This window comes from Pinus tabuliformis, chromosome 8 (assembly GCF_031772625.1).
Source record: "Pinus tabuliformis cultivar Carrire ecotype Pingquan chromosome 8, CPIR1, whole genome shotgun sequence".
Classification (NCBI taxonomy): Eukaryota; Viridiplantae; Streptophyta; class Pinopsida; order Pinales; family Pinaceae; genus Pinus; species Pinus tabuliformis.
In genome coordinates this window covers 1,782,698,500-1,782,715,970 of record NC_142294.1, presented here as the reverse complement: position 1 = coordinate 1,782,715,970, position 17,471 = coordinate 1,782,698,500, and positions in this window count along the sequence as shown.

Below are 17,471 nucleotides of genomic sequence, written 5' to 3'. Positions count from 1 at the left end.
CTCGTTCACTCTACATCACATCAAATGAATATTACAACAATATTAAATACATCACTGAAAAAATAGGTAGTTGTAAACAAACTCCTAAACTCTAGGAACTAATCCTAAACTAAGGAGATACGTTACAACCATATAACCATTTCTCCATTATTTTTAACTATGTATTCAGTTTTGTTTTGATTGGTGTATTAGTTTTTTTTCACTAATTTTTTTATTGTTTATCTATAATTTAATATTAAAAATTATTTTTTGTTATTTTTTATTATTATTTAAATTTATTTATTTGTAAAGTGATTGGTTGAGGTTTTATGGGCTTTTTAGTAACTTTCATTTATGTTAGTTATCAATTTTTTGTTTTTAGATTTCTTTCTTTTTTATTTAACTTTTTTATTTTGATTTTTTTTTGATTTTCTTATTTTTCCATTTTCATAAATTATAGTTTTTCTCATTTTCAATTCAAGAAAAGTTATTATTATATAAAAAACATGTTTTAATAAATTATATATATTACTAAAAATAAAACACATAAACATATATAAAAATATAAACATATATATTAAAGTGGATATATGTTAATATAAACAATATTAATTAATCATATTTCCTAATTTTTGGTGATGGTACTAAACAATACAACATTTTATTGGTTGTTTTGCTTTTATGATGAAATATTTATCTCTATTACTTTTTATTTTAATTAAATTATAGTTAAACTAAGTTGCATGTACTAGCTACTATTTAGCTTTTGTTATTATATTAAAAATATATTTTAATAAATTTAATTATAAACAATCATATATATTAATAAAAATAAAACACACACACATGTGTATAGAGATATATGTATATATATTAGTTAATCATATTTCTTAATTTTTAGTGATTCAACAATAGAATATTTTATTTGTTATTTTATTTTTGTGATTAAATTTGTGTTTGTTATTTTCCAGTTTTGCTTTCTAAGCGATCTCTAGCTCAAGTGGGCAACTCAATCCAAGCACAAAAGAGAAAGGATCTTCCTCTCGTGGCTGTCAGTGTTACAGGCATTGGAAAGTGCTTTATCAACGGAGATCAATGGATTTTTTTGTTTAATTACCTTATATTTAAGTGAAGTCTCACGTATTAGCTACTATCTAGCCCTTGTTTAATTATGAATACATAATAATGCACATGAGTTGTCCAAATAGTCCATTACCATGATTTGAATCCAAATAGTCTATTCGAATGGTTCGTATGGGGTGACTAATTGTGACTTTTATATAGGTTGAAAGTAAGTTCTATTGTTTTTATTTTTAGTTAAAAAGTTTGATTTTCAATTAATTTTGAAATTTCTAAATACATTTTATGAAGATAATTAAAATTTTGAAAAAAATAAATATTAAACTAAATATTTTGAAAATAAAAAAATAAAATATAAAATGTTTTAAATTTGATTTTCTATCTTTTGATTGGTTCATTTATATGAAATGACTAATGTCATGGTGTCTAAAATTGAATAGTTGGAAAAAAAATTATTTAAAAGACAAAAATAAAAAATCTTGTATGCAAATATTTAATAAACAATACACATATCAAATCTAAATATTTATGAAAATAAATTGTCATTGTATAAAAAATCATAATATGTAATAAAGAGTACACCTATCAAATCTATTTTAAAATTTATTTTCACTAATAAAAATATACAATAAATATAGTCATTTATGTATTATATTATATTATTTTTAATTTATTTATTTTTTATACTTTTTAAATGAAATATATTGATTTCAAATACATTTTTATATAATAATTTAATTTTAAGACATATAAATATTTTTTTTTCTCTATAAAACTAATTATATTAAAAAGAAAGAAAATTATAATTACAATGAGGTTATGGCCTCAGCCGAGCACACCTGAGTTCCTTTTGGTTATCAAAACTATCCCATATTTGGGAAAACCAGTTAAACTTTGCAAAAACCATGTAGAAGATTGGGAATACAACGTCAAAACCAGAATGAGGACTTGAGACAACACCATTTGAAGTAGTTGAGAAACACGACAGAAATGATAAACATGTATATGAGAAACAAAACCACAAACGACAGAATCTAACTAGTCAGCAACAAAACTCTGAGATGGCACTTGGGAGTCCACATGGCATCACATTGGGATGTCCTGGTCCGGAGACTCCTCGACGACGGAGCAAGCATTCCCATACCAAATCTCGCCTTCCTTCGCCACGTCGCCCTTCGCCCTGCCACCTAGAAGTTCCGTTCCCTGAAGGATGCCGCTCGAGCTGCTAGTAATAGCCATCGAAATTGTGGCTCCACGAGAGCTGCCACCTGGTTGTCGAGTGTCGCCTGCAGTATCACCTTCCTCATGCTGTCTGCCACGCCTTGCTGCTCTTCCTTCTTCCGCCGAGAGCTGCTCAGAGCCATGACTACCAACTATTGTGTGAATGTCCTAAGGTTGCTCTACAGTGTTTCGCGCACTATTCTTCTTCTTCAAAGAAAATGATGGTAATATTAGCAGTGATAATGGGCTGGTTCAGGTTGCTCTGGAACCTGAAATGAGTCGACTGGAAGCCATTGTGAGGATAGTGTCTATGGGGCGGGCTAGGAGGGTGAGAATTGGCCTCAGACAGAGGCGGAGAGGCAGGTGGTGGTGGCTAATCAACGCTTTGCATTGACTGAAAGCGAGTGCTACCACCTCGGTTACCTCCTTGGCTGCTCTTCATGCGGTGACGAACCATTGTAATGCGGTGGAAGAGAAGCTCAAGAGAATTGGGTGCCTAGATGGGAAGCAGAGAATGCGCAGAGGGCTCCTGAATAGGGTTCAAAGGGCAGAGTTGGGAATGGGAGAAATGAAACCCATTTTCAAAGTCAAGACAACAAAGAAGCCAACAATGATTTCCTATAATAGTTATGTTGCAGGGGCTTCCTGCTTGGAGCGGGCAAATGCTGAAGGAGGGAGGGCAGACAGAGGGGTTGATGGGCGCCACGTTTAAATGAACAACATCCTTATCTCGGCTGGAGCGACCATTAAAGATGTCCTGCAGGTGGACCTGCTCTCGCCTTAGGTGAGTCTGTGGGTGCCATAACTGAGCATGGAAAAGAGCGCTGGCCAGCAGCTAGCTAGGCCGAGCATCGTCTCTCCTTAACACCATTAATGACCTTGAGTTTCACCTGCATCCGAGTTAAGAAATATAAATATTATATTATACATAAATCTTTATTAAATAAAAATTTATAATTAATATGTAACCTAGTTGATATATATAATTTTGGAAATTTTTAACTTTATAAACATTTAAATTAATATAAAGTAGTTATTAATTAATATTTACTAATAAATATCGATAGTAATAATATTATTTTGAGAACATAAATGTCTTTTTAATTATTATTTACCGTTACACGATATGACTATTATTCATTGTTTTAAGAGGTAATGGTTCTAGATACCAAATCCTGAGGGTCATGGACTTCAGCCTTTCAGTGTTTGTTTTCGCCTCGCTTCTCTAGTAGTTTGTAATAGCAGTAGAAACGTTGATGTTAGTTTTTATAAGTTTTGGATATCATTTTTTGAACCGGTTATCTTAGAGAGGTTAGTGAGAGTTCTTACATAAAGACATGTATTTCTATTTAAACAGTGTGCATAGAAGATATTGATTTCAATGGTATAAAATCAACGAGCAAGTATAAATTTAAGATGAATTAACATAGATTAAATTTTCTTATTTGAAAATATTTTTATATTTTTAGAGCATAAAATATAATGTATAATTTTTCATTGTTTAAATTATATTTTTTAACTCTATATAAAATATATAGGATCAAACAAACATTTTAGTCATAAAAAGTTTTTCCATGAAAAATGTATAGTTTTAAAAAAATTATATATATATATATATATACTTGACATTAAAATATTATAAATAACATGTATATGTATATCTATATTTTAGATGGGAAAATTAAAATAGTTTTTTATTATTAATATATTTTTTGCTATAGACATAAATTAGTTGACATAGATCTTCAAATAGTTTATTTAAATCTCTTACTGAAATATTTTTGAAAAGTATAAAGTTTAAATGTCTTACTCACATATTTTCTTTTACTTCTAATTACTTTACAACATATTTTTTTTCTCCCTTCACATGTCACTTGTTGCATTTGCCCATCGATTCTGGTCTTAAATAATTGAAATAATGTCTTCCATAAAATTGAAAACAAGTATTAAAAATAATATTCAGTTACAATTCATAAAAATATCCTCTACCACCCTTTCTACTCGATTTTCCTTTATCTAAATTCACTCATTTTACCTCAAACCAAGCAACAGCCTCCATGTGATAGACTCGAACGCCAAGATTCATCCATACGAATCTCTTGTTTTCAGCTTCAACTTCGTGACAATTAAGCTATGCTTAGTTTATAACCGACTTACACGCCAATTCTGTCACTTTAAGTTTATTTTTACTTTCTGCTTCATGTATTGGAAGGTTATATCTTAAATTAAAAATTGGTAGTCATCACGCCTACGTATTGTTCCAACCGAATTGTCAATGAGGAGGTTCTTCGGCAGAGGTGAACACATGAAAAACGAGTTCAAGAAAATCATAAATGTGAAGAGGACATGAAGTTTTCAATCCTCGAAACTGATCAATATCAGCGACTCATAGAAAGCTACTCAAAAGACAACATGAATATTTCACATTCATCATAAGTGGCCGGCAAATATGATTTAGATATTGGTCGCATTTCAAAAGTAGATGGCCATCTAGACCAAAGCTTTACGTTCCCTTCACCTTTTCCACTTGGTTGCGTTAGCAATTTATCTCCTGTAAAATACCGTTTTAAATTCACCATTGATGATCACCCTGCAGATTGTCCCAACAACATTGACAGTGAAAGAGTCTCTTTATTAGTTTCTTTATTGAACTTGGTAGATGAGTTTGAGTTTGAACGGATTGTGAATTTGTTTCAGCATCCTCATCATTGGCAGCTTGGGTGAACACTAAAAATGGAAAAGGCGGGAATAGAAAACTCCACATTAGAGTTAATACTGTTGAGTTCTGTGATCAAATAATTTCTGAGTTAATTACTCAAACATATTGGATTTGCGTACTTATTATTATTTCAGGTTTTATTTGAGCTACTGCAACATTTGTTTTCAAAACAAATTATGAGGTGAATTATATTTCCTTCTTTTCGAATTAATAAATATCAGGAGAAATTCGTAGAAGATCTGCAATAATCTGTGTTTCATTAATGAATTGATGTTCTATTATTATATGATTTCCACGGTTTAAATTTGAGAAACACAGCTGAGATTTGGGCCCCAAAAAAAATTCGAACAAAATATACATATATTAACGTATTGTGCATTAAAGCCTTTATAGATGCATCTACAAAAGTCATAATGAAATCATATTTTGGATTGCCTTTCTTGCTTTATGAATTTTCAACCTGAAATAAACTTGTAAAGAAAATGCCTGTAGGATTAAACTTTGCCTTAAATTTCGATCTGAAGCAAGGTCACGTACATTTTTATTTAGACGAAAATGTTTAAAATATTTTTACTTATTCTCTAGAGCTAGTTATTAATCGATTGCTTTCTTCATTTTTTTTCCTTTTTCTATTTTTTTTTCCTTTTTTTTCATCACTGGTAGTGGGTCCACTACATCCAGGGTCGTACAACGCTTGGGTGGACCTCACTCAAAGGGGTTCAAATGTTTAAAATATTTTTACTTATTCTCTAGAGCTAGTTATTAATCGATTGCTTTCTTTATCTTCTTTTTCTTTTTCTTTTTTTTCTTTTTTTTTTACTACTGGTTCACTAATACCCATGGTCAGTGGGGTCCGCTACGTCCAGGATGGAACAACGCTAGGGTGGACCCCACCCGAAGGGGGTCACACCCCTGGGCCTATTGGGATGGAACAACGCTAGGGTGTATCTTCTTTTTCTTTTTCTTTTTTTTCTTTTTTTTTTACTACTGGTTCACTAATACCCATGGTCAGTGGGGTCCGCTACGTCCAGGATGGAACAACGCTAGGGTGGATTCTTTTTCTTTTTTTTTTCACTACTGGTTGACGGATACCCATGTGGGTCCGCTACGTCCAGGATGGAACAACGCTAGGGTGGACCCCACCCGAAGGGGGTCACACCCCTGGGCCTATTGGGATGGAACAACGCTAGGGTGGACCCCACCCGAAGGGGGTCACACCCCTGGGCCTATTGACTGAGCTGACCCCAAGAGCTTTCGGGTTTCGACTCTATGACCTCTCATTGGCAAGGCCCCGAATTGACCGATTGAGCTAACCCTTGGGGCTATTGTTTTCTTTATCTTAATCTATAATTTCTCTGTAAAACATGACAGAATAGTCCATTTTTCCTCAGTGAACTAATTTAGCAATAAAGGATTCCATTTTTTCTCAGTAAACTAATTTATCAATGAAGGATTCTATTGAAGCAAGCAAAAATAAAAGTAAATGAACAAATTTGACAGCAATCCCGTTACAAAACAATTAACACGGTCCATCCTTGCTCCATGTGTACAATACGAATGCTTTTCTGATCACACGGTTTTGGATTTAAAGCTATTCACTTCACTCTTCTTTGCCCTTGTTTTACATCTACAATGTATTCCACTATGTCCACATGAACATGGCCAGAAGTCATACCTTTCCACTATGTTCACATGAACATGGCCAGAAGTCATACCTTTTCAAATAGCATAATCTAATCAAAATGTATGTAATGAAAACTATTTCATTTTTACAGAATTAGTTTCTCTGTTAAACAGACACTAACCATTTTGATTAAAAAAAAAAATAATAATTTAAATTATTTTGGTGGCCCTATAAATCATTATATTTCTTTAATGTTATAATAATAAAATATTAAAAATAAGAAACAGTGTATTAGACATAGCTACCAAATTCAGCCGAATTAAAGAAAAAAATTGGAAATTCGTAAATACAAATTCAAAGGGAAAATTATTCGATGGAATTTGGTTCATTGTGTCCATTCGTACACGTCCAAAATGAAAACATTACTCATTCGACCACGTCCATAATGAAAACATTACTCGTAACGTAGGATTGCGTTACAAAGAGTTAGGACTTAGGACTTTTTGGTTAGGCGTAACTTGAGTGCTGGATTTTCAAAATTTCATTCGCGTGTGTTTGTCCATTCGAGCACGTTCATAATGAAAGCATTACTAGTAACTTTGTAGGATTGTCTTATAAAGAGTTAGGATTTTTTTTTTGGTAGATATGAAACCGATAGGTATGTTTTGGCTCTGTGAAGGGACGGTTTTATTTAGAATTTAGAATTTGGAAATAGCCAGCATAGAATTTTAAGGGTTAAATATATATAGATAATTATGTGCCATTCGAGTTAAAGAAAAAAAAAAAAAAATTGTTAACTTACAAAAGAGAAATAGAAATAATTGTTAAGATAGAATAAATTTAATTTTTTTCATTTTTATTTCGACAAATTTTAAATTAACAAATTTAGAATTGTGATTTTTTATTTTCATTTCGACAAATTTAAATTAATAAATTTAGAACAGTGATTTTTGTATTTATCTATTAGATAAGAATTTTGGAAAAATAAGTTTTGAATCTTAAAAACCATGTTAAATTTAAGTTTTTGGAAAGAAGAGAAAATGTGGATTTTTTTTGTTGAACCATAATTATAAAGTTGTTATATTATCTAGAGTTATTACAAATTATTTAAAACTTTTTGAAAGGAGAGAAAATATGGATTTTTTGCCTTTTTTGTTGAACTATAGTTTTAAAGTTGTTATAGTATCTAGAGTTATTAGAAATTATTAAAAATTTAAAATGAATTAGAAATAAATTCATTAGAATACTTCATAATTAAAAGAGAGAAAATATATGGATCCAAACATTTAAGATATAGATTATCAATTTTTTCTAAATTGAAAAATTTGATTAGAAATTTTATCATATCTAGTCGAATTCAAATTCGAATCTGGTAACTATGGTATTTGAAGAAACGCTAGTAAATTTGAAAACTCTCATATATGTATCTAGATGAATTGCAAAAGTGAAACTTATGAAATTATTTACATATTTAATAAAGGTAGAACATTACAGAGAAAATGTTATAAAGATAATTTATCTTTATGTAAAAATAAAACATGTGTAATTATTTACATATTTAATGGAATTACAACATTACAAAGAAGTTATGTTGAAATTCAATTTCAGCAATGGAGGAAAATGTTATAAAGGTAATTCACTATTCTAGTAGGATCCATAATTCGTGACTCAATTCGAGATGCCCCTCATAACCGACAAATGACAAGTACTTTTCCTTGGATTGATCTTATCTATGGAAGAAAATGGTATAAAGGTAATTTATGTTTATGACATAAAGGCTACGACATTCCGATTCAAAATGAAGAATATTATGTATTTTTATTTGCCGGCATTGAGATTGCAAGATCTTTACAGAGCACTGAATTCTTCCATCAATGCTCTTTCCCTGCTGAGACAAGGACTCCACCAGCCAGGCCTTTCTTATCTCTCCTTGGATTCTTCTGGTTCTACACTGTCTACTGATATGTCCTCACACCAACAGAGTATGGCTTCTCTATCTCTATGTATCTTTATATATGTGTCCGTTTCCATATCTATTTTCATTTTTTCCACTGAAAAGCTGACTTTTTCAAGTAGTGAAAAGATATCTTCCTGTTAAATAAACTAAAAATTAAAAATAAACATTTAGATCCAGAAGTGCACTGAAAGCCAAAACCCAAAATATTTTAATATGCGAAACGCAAGTGAAGAAAAAAATATTGTACGACTTGTTCGTCCTTGGCTTTAACATCGTCACCATTGGCGTAATTCATCATGTATTCATTTTCGTACTCTACTGCATGCAATATTGAGATCTCCTGGCCCTCCTTCCACTCGCCTACAAATGTTGTATGCCTTCTAAATTGTACGACTTGTTTGTCCCGTCACCATTGGCGTAATTCATCATGTATTCATTCTCGTACTCTACTGTATGCAATATTGAGATTTCCTCGCCCTCCTTCCACTCACCTACAAATGTTGTATGCCTTCTAACGTCTTAGAATGAATTTTTGAATTAGATTTGAAGGAAAATCTCTTTGCTTAACATACATACCTTGCACTTCCATTTTCATGAGAACAATAATATTAACCAGTATAGGTTGGAGCCTAGATTCAAGGAGTTTGATATATGAAACACAATCAAGCATGCTTCCAGACAGCAACTACGTACAATGAAATATATATGGGTTTCAACTTCGAGTTGCAAGAGAAACGACTATCTCGCACACAACGTCTCCCAACTTTGAGCTGTCAAGAGCAATGACTTGCTCTCAGACAGCTTCCTTGAACGGTGGGGTTTTAGCGGGATCACTTTGACAAAATGTTGAACTTTGATAAACTTATTTTTCCAAATTTTAATAATTTAGGTTATTTTAAAATGGGTAAAAGTTTTTAAATACAAAATTATATGGTAAAAATTCCAATATCAAAGAATACGTTCTATGAGCAACAATTACCTCTCTCCCATTACAATTGGACAACCATTTTGATTAAGGGAACTTCTCTCTCCCATTACAATTAGGAAATTACCATTTTGGTCAATGGAACTTTGGGAACCATGTCTTTTTCACCATAATCAATTTCTGCCCTGATTTATTCAAATTTTCATATTAAATTATCAGTTTTCGAGACTTTTTCATATTAAAATGTTAACTTTCCGTATTAAGATGAGTCAGAAATTTTAAAGTTATATGTTTAAAATTTCCATCAATAATGTTACACAATTTCTATTAAATTTATGAATATATTTATTCTTTTCTCAAAATAATGTTTTTTCACATTTTAATTTATTATTTTTTCACAGGAAAAGATAAGATGTTTGTATTCTTAAATTAAATAGAAATTACATTTTCATCATTTTTTATTCACAAATTGAATGAAAATTACATTTTTGATGTATACACTAATAGTACTAATCTAAATCATTTATATACTAATGAAAAAAATCATTAATCCTACTTTTTTATACTTAGCACCTTTTACCCTCATGTCACACCCCTTTCACTTTCTTGATTTTAACTTCATGCCACACCTTAGAGAAGGTTCTACAATGTCTAATTATAATTCCAAATTCTACTTTTCAAAGTGATAATGAGTTACTAATTCCTTATAAGAATGAATGTTCTTAGATTCATCAAGTCCTTTCATCTTTTATAGAGGTGGTTCATTTTCCAGTGCTCCTCGTGATAGTGAAGGCTCCACAATCATATCTTCTTCTCTATCTTCTAAGGTAATATATTATTCCTTAATCTATAGTTTGGAATAGACATTATTATCCTTGTTTAATCTTAATGTCTAAAAATTATGTGAGTTTATCATCTATATCTGAAAAAGTTTTTTGACAAGATTGTTAGTGTATTGATTTTGATTTTTGTCCTTTGATCCTTTTATAGTGAGCTTGTATTTGGCGAAAGTAACCATAGAGATGTTTTGTTTGTTGGGAATGTCCATCTAAAATTTTCCTTATGTAGGATCATTTTGTTGAATAGACACTAGTTCATCTCATCACATCATGATCATATGTATAAAGACACAACTTACTATGCTCAAGATTAGGTTTTCTGAATATTTCCAATGTATTCTTGATATTTTCAGAGTTAATAAATGACAAAGATAAAAAGGTAAATCTAGAAGGAAAACATAAATGGCCATCTTACTAATATACATAATGAGAGGGTCAATCTAACTTCAGGAACCATGGGTAACAAAAAGACCCACTCCAAAAAATAAATCACACTCCTTAAAATTTGTCTTTTAATCAACAATGTTGAAAATGATACAAAATAAAGAAGAGTATTTAGAGCATATATATACATCATGTTGCTTCATCTAGGTTGAAAAGATCCACTAGTATAATTTTTGATGTGAAAGGCCAAACAACATTGAAACTACAAATGTTTGAAGATGATTTAGAAGAAAATATGAGATTTGTAACACTTGCTTTGAGACCTCCAAACTTGGAACAACATTTGATTTCTCCACTTATACACACTAGAAAGAGTAGAATTCAAAGTAGCTAAAAGAGAGGATTAATGTCTAACCATGTCCTTGAATGAGACAAATTGTGGGGATCAAGGAACTCCAATTCACATTGTTCCTTCGGAAAAGAGAAAAGCCAACATGAGATATTAATATCTATAAATGTTGTAATCAAAGGAAAAAGAGTAGTCATCAAGGAATATACATTGAAAAATAAGTCATTGTCACTTACATATCCTATAGGAGCTACAATTTTCACTCTAGAACTACCATGTAACCATTAGAGTTCACCCACAAGAGTAAGGTCTTCCCTTTGTATATCCAAGAAAAATTTAAAAACTATCTAAATCATCCAATCTCTCTCATGTAAATACTTCCCTACTTAATTTTTTAAACATGCATCTCATCAAAAAAATATTGTAGACATTTTATCAACATTTTTGTAGCATAAATTCTATAAAACACTTAGCAAACATTCCTGTGAAGGGAGAGAATATGGAAATCATCGAGGTCTTTATAGTGATCAAGAGTGGCATTTATTCTACAAATATTGAGCGGGTGTTTTGGAAAAATGTGAAGAGATTTGACAGAACCATAGTTTGAATAAAAATGAAAAATAAGAAGTAAATACCCCAATTTAGATTGAAAACTCAAGCACAATCATTTTATCATCATCCAAGCCTAAAATTTCCCATTGTTAGTAAATGGAAGATCCGAAAGTTTTTTTGTCTAAGAAAATCCAATCCAAATAATAATTATCTAATATTTCCCTGTGCCACATCTCAAAAAAATATTCAAGAAAGGCCCTTCTTCACTACAAGAATCCATTCTATGAATCCAATCATTCATGTTTATTGCTTTGAATTAGGGAGAAATTGGGTTTGTTATTACAAGAGAAAGATTCAAGTGAACAAGGTATCAAAGTGGATTTTAGTGGGAATGTTCTCTAGGTTATAATGTAGTTGTAAATATATCCATTCTCTTAGGCCTATCACACATACACACATAGGTATATGCATATGTAATTTCCATTCAATTTTCTTTATTTACATTAAAATTATTTATAATTAACTTTCCACATTTATTATAATGGTAAAAATGAAGGGTTTTGATAACAATTGAGATCATTTTTTCTTTCCAAAGGGTCACTAGTTTGTATATTAATTATTTTACCATATTTTTTTTAATAAATTGATCTATAAAATGTCATGGATATTTCACTATAATAGTTCATCATAATATATCATACAATATTATCTATTCTCTTGTTATGTGGAATTTTACTTTAGATTTCAGATTTAAAATTACAGGGAAAAATCACAAAATGTTGAAATACACTAAAACTAAGATGCAAAAAACTAACAAATAACACACCATCCACACAATGAAAATTGGTACATACCTTAGAAAAATCCAATAGAAAAAAGAATGTTCTTCACTATTTTCTCCTTGTTTATAAAATGAAGATATAAATAAACAAACCATCCACGGAATGAGAATTGGTACATACCTTAGAAAAATCCAATAGAAAAAAGAATGTTCTTCACTATTTTCTTCTTGTTTATAAAATGAAGATATAAATAAAGTGTAGTCACTATGGAGTTGTTGGAGACACCATGGTCTCTACGACTATTGCAAATCTTTTATGTCCTCAGTTTTACTTCAATATCCCACTCCTAGATGCTCTATTCAACTATGGAAAGATCAACATTAAAACAAACATTAAAATATGAATGGAACCCTTTCCCATAGACTTATAGAACAATATTTAACATCTAAGGTTAGGGTTAAGGTTTTTGCATTCCCTAATTCTCTATTATGATTAGGATTTTGTACCATGTAAAATATTCTTAAAATACCACAAGTAACTACCTCCACACATGTGTGTAATTAAAATTTGCATGATTCAAAGTGGTTACGAATAAAATGGATTGAGTGTTTTTTAAATGTATTTTATCTGCAATTTTTTGATGAAATTTTAATTAATAATTTGATACAAACGCCCAACTAATTTTATTTTACCAATAGTGCATGGAATTATTCTAGAGTGAGTGTCAGTCATTTTTTTATTATTTTTATAGCTATTTAAGAATATAGTTTTTTTTTCTAAGGAATCCAAAAAGTAGTAGTCAACTATGGATTTGGATAAATCTTGGAATATAACTTAACTAAAAAATATATTTAGTTGGAAAAATTAATTACAATAATTTCATTCCTTCCCAAACAATATTAGGTAGACTTCAAGAAGGGACTTCAAGAAGGGTCACTCATGTAAATGGGTAAAAATTTGCAAAAGGCTTAACAAATAAGGGTTACTCATGTAAATGGGTAAAAATTTGCAAAAGGATTAACAAACTAAAAAGTAATGGCACCAATCTTATAGTTGAAGATATTTCTTGTATAACTTTAATTGTGACATGGACAATACTTTTAAGAAGATATCAACTCACCCATGCCTTTGTCAATATTTATTTTGTATGATTAATTGATTTTTAGTTCTCATTTTTCGAATAGATAATGTTGTTGGTGCTTACTTATGGTAGGAGAATCCCAAGTGCAAAATTGTTTGCTAGAATAGATATAGTTGATGCTACTACAATGAAGCGAGTAGCTAAGTGATTCATCTTTCATAGGGTAAGTTATATGGATCTTGCATATTTTCCCCATGAATAGTCACTTAAGAGGCAACAATCTATTTTTTCAAGACTTGTATTTCATGAGTTTATTTTTTTGCACCTGTAGGATGTTGCTATTGCAGCAATGGGACTTATTTAGAACATTCATGACTACAAATGGTTCTAATGTAACATTTACTGGCTCCATTACTAGATCAATTATTCATTGTCCCTGAAACAATGAATATTTCTTGTTAGCCTTATCTTGAATTTAAACATATTGCATTTAATTTGAATAATGAGAACACAAAAACTGAGATTGTTTTTTAAATGAGATGGCAGGTCTTATAGTGTCAACATTGTTAGATGCTAGTATCTTAATATCTATGCAGTTTTCTGTGTCAATTGAAATGCAATGCACTTATTTGGGGTCATTGTATAAATTATAACTAGAAAATTGAGATCATTCTAAAATATTTTCCTCAAAAACGCACATTGAGTGTCATATGGAGTGAACCAGTGATGGGGTAGTATACTAGTAACTCCAGGGAAATGTGTGAAGTTACAACAACTAGACCTATCATATAACAGGCTCACAGGGCACATGCCTCATGTCGGATAACAATGCTTCAAGAATGACATCACTTGTGAGATATTTCTTGTGTTTTTTTTGTACGAGATGCATGTCAAATGACACATGAGAATTGTTTCCAGTGTTGGTGGTAGATTGACAAATTTGTCACATGTCATATTACTTGTAGGGTTAGATTTTGTTTCAAGTAGAAGATGGTGATTTGTCGAATGCCTTCAATTATTATTTTCCTAGCCAATGAATATTGCTTAACTGTTTTGGGGCTGAACATGAAATGTTGCTTCAACCATGGGCCATCTACGCTTGTCTTGTAGAAGGTCACAGAACATCTTGTACCATGTCTTTTTCTTGAGAAGAGTTGAGATTTCTCAAGTTAAATTAAACATGTTGTAAAGTTAAATTAATTTATTACTTGTTGTTAGACACATCAATTTATGTTTCAATATAAATAGTTCCAAACTAGACAACATCTAAATAGCATTACATTTCACATCTCTTCATTTATACTCCTCTTTCATATGTTACCGGCTTATGATAGTTCTTTTGCGACATTTAATACAATTACTAATTAAAAATATTTCAGCTATATCAACCATATTTATATTTTTAATATGATTGTGCTAATAATAATAATAATAATAATAATAATAATTATATATATATATATATATATATATATATATATATATATATATATATATATATATACCAACCAAAAATTACTGTTAGTCTTTCTTTTTGAATAAGTAATAATTCTGGTAACAAAACTCCCTGAGGATCCCAGGCTTCATCCTTACGGTATTTCTCTTCGCGTCGCTTCTATGGTAGTGTATTATAGCAGTAGAAACTTTCATGCCAGTTTTTATAACTTTCAGATATCGCTTTCTCAAACTTTTATCACACAGAGGTAAGTAAGAATTTCTAAAGACACGGACATATTGTGGATTTCCATTTAAAATTGGTGGATAGAAAACATCGATTTCAATGGTATAAAATAATGATGTACATACAAGAAACTAATTAATATAATATAATTTGTTTTTTCAACGTCTATGATATCTTAATGAATTTAATGGGGTAGCATTTATTATTAAATTTGGTTTTTCAAAGTCTATGATATTTTAATGAACTGTATTTATTATTAAATTTTAACATTTTGATACATACCTGCGAATAATATGAATAATTTCTATTTAAAATATAATATTTTAATTAATTTGATATATATCTGCAAATAAAATAAAACATTTTCATTTTTTTATCATTTTAATATTTTAATGAACTTAATGGGTTAGCATTTATTATTAAATTTTAACATTTTGGTTTTGATTGATACCTGCGAATAGTATAAATCATTTCTATTTAAAATATAATATTTTAATTAATTTGATATATATCTGCAAATAAAATAAAACGTTTTTCATTTAAAGTTTTTAATCATTTTAATAGTCTAGTTTAGTATTTAGGGATATAATTTTAAAATCTTGTTATGAAATTATTTTATTATTTTGAAAATAAAATTTTCCAGCGTTCCAATCCGGCCGGTAGGTTTTGTATAATTAATTAATTATTTGAGGTACGCATTTTTTTTAGTATTATAGTTTTATAATCTTTGAATTTTTTTAATAGCTTAAAATTTTTGATATATGATTTTTTATTATATATTTATTAATATTTTTATTTTAGGTTTAGCAGGATTACATCTTCATCATGTTCAATATATATTTTTGATTGGGCTGGGAATTAAACTGATTACATCACATTAAAGACTGCCTTAACAAAGCACCCGATCACCAAAAACCCCATAGACATATATTTACTAACATAATGTTAAAGAAAATTAAATTTATGAGAAGAAAACCATATATATATATATATATATATATATATATATATATATATATTATTTTTTTATAAAAAAATAATTTTCATATATAAAATATAATAATGTTCTCGAGTTTTATGGGTTAGTTTAAGTGGTTTAGTATTGTGAATTATAACAAAAACATTATGGGGTAAGTTTTTGGGTTGACTATTATTACTAGCATTGATTTATTTAGTCATGGATCTAGCGAGCATTAAGAGAGATAAAATTTGATGTAGTTTCATTAGATATATGGGTGTTGTGTTTAGGAGCCCTTATATCTACATTTTCATGGAGATCCAACTATGCTACCCCATCAATGACAAAAAATTATTCATCATCAAGACACTCAAGAAAAAGTTGAAGATCTCAATGATGAGTGCTAACTAGGTAAAAAGTTGATTAGTTGTAGCAAAAAAATATGTTTTGATACTTGTAACAGAAAATTACTATGGAGAAGAGTCCATGAGATCTAAGTCATCCATAAAGGATTGTAGTAAATAAAAAAAAAATAGGAAAAGTTTCTATAGGCGTATAATGGTGTGCTCAAAAAGACTAAAGGGATATGACCCAAGGGGGAAGTGAAGCATGAGATGCAATTGCTTCTAAATTATCTACTTCGAAACATTAGGTTGTACAAGAAGCCTATTATAGAGGCGAAAAAGGTGAAGAAGCAGTTGTAGCAGCTATTGGAAGAAGGTGTTATTCAACCCAATAACTCACCATGTTGGTGGTCCATTATAATTGTGTCTATGAAGGATGTGACTTAGTGGATGTTAATTGATAAGAGGGCACTAAATATAATTACCTCAAGAAGAGGTAACCCCTACCCAGGATATATGATATACTAAATTACTTGCAGAAACCCAAAAACCTCAACAAGATATAATTAAAGCTAGGATATCACTAGGTTGTGTTTATAGAAGAAGAAATGTCAAAGACCGCCATCATAACCTAAGAAGGTTCATATGAGTGGTCAGTCATGTTATCTGTCCCATGCAATGTATCGACTATAGTTGTTAGGTTAATGAATGAGATAATGTTCCCTTTCATAGATTCATTTTTTATTGTTTATTTTGATTATATAATAGCGTACATTTCCATTTACGAGAAGCACTTTGCATTTTTTTATGTAGGTGGTACAGACATTAAAGACACACTAGCTACTCAAAAAGATCAAGAAGTGTGAGTTTGCACAATAACATTTGGTGTATCTAAGATATGAAATAGGTGGTGGAGATCTAAAGATTTATCTTTCCAAGATGGAGGTAATCATGAAGCAGCTAGTCCCTACCAATGTTTATAAGCTCAGGAGTTTC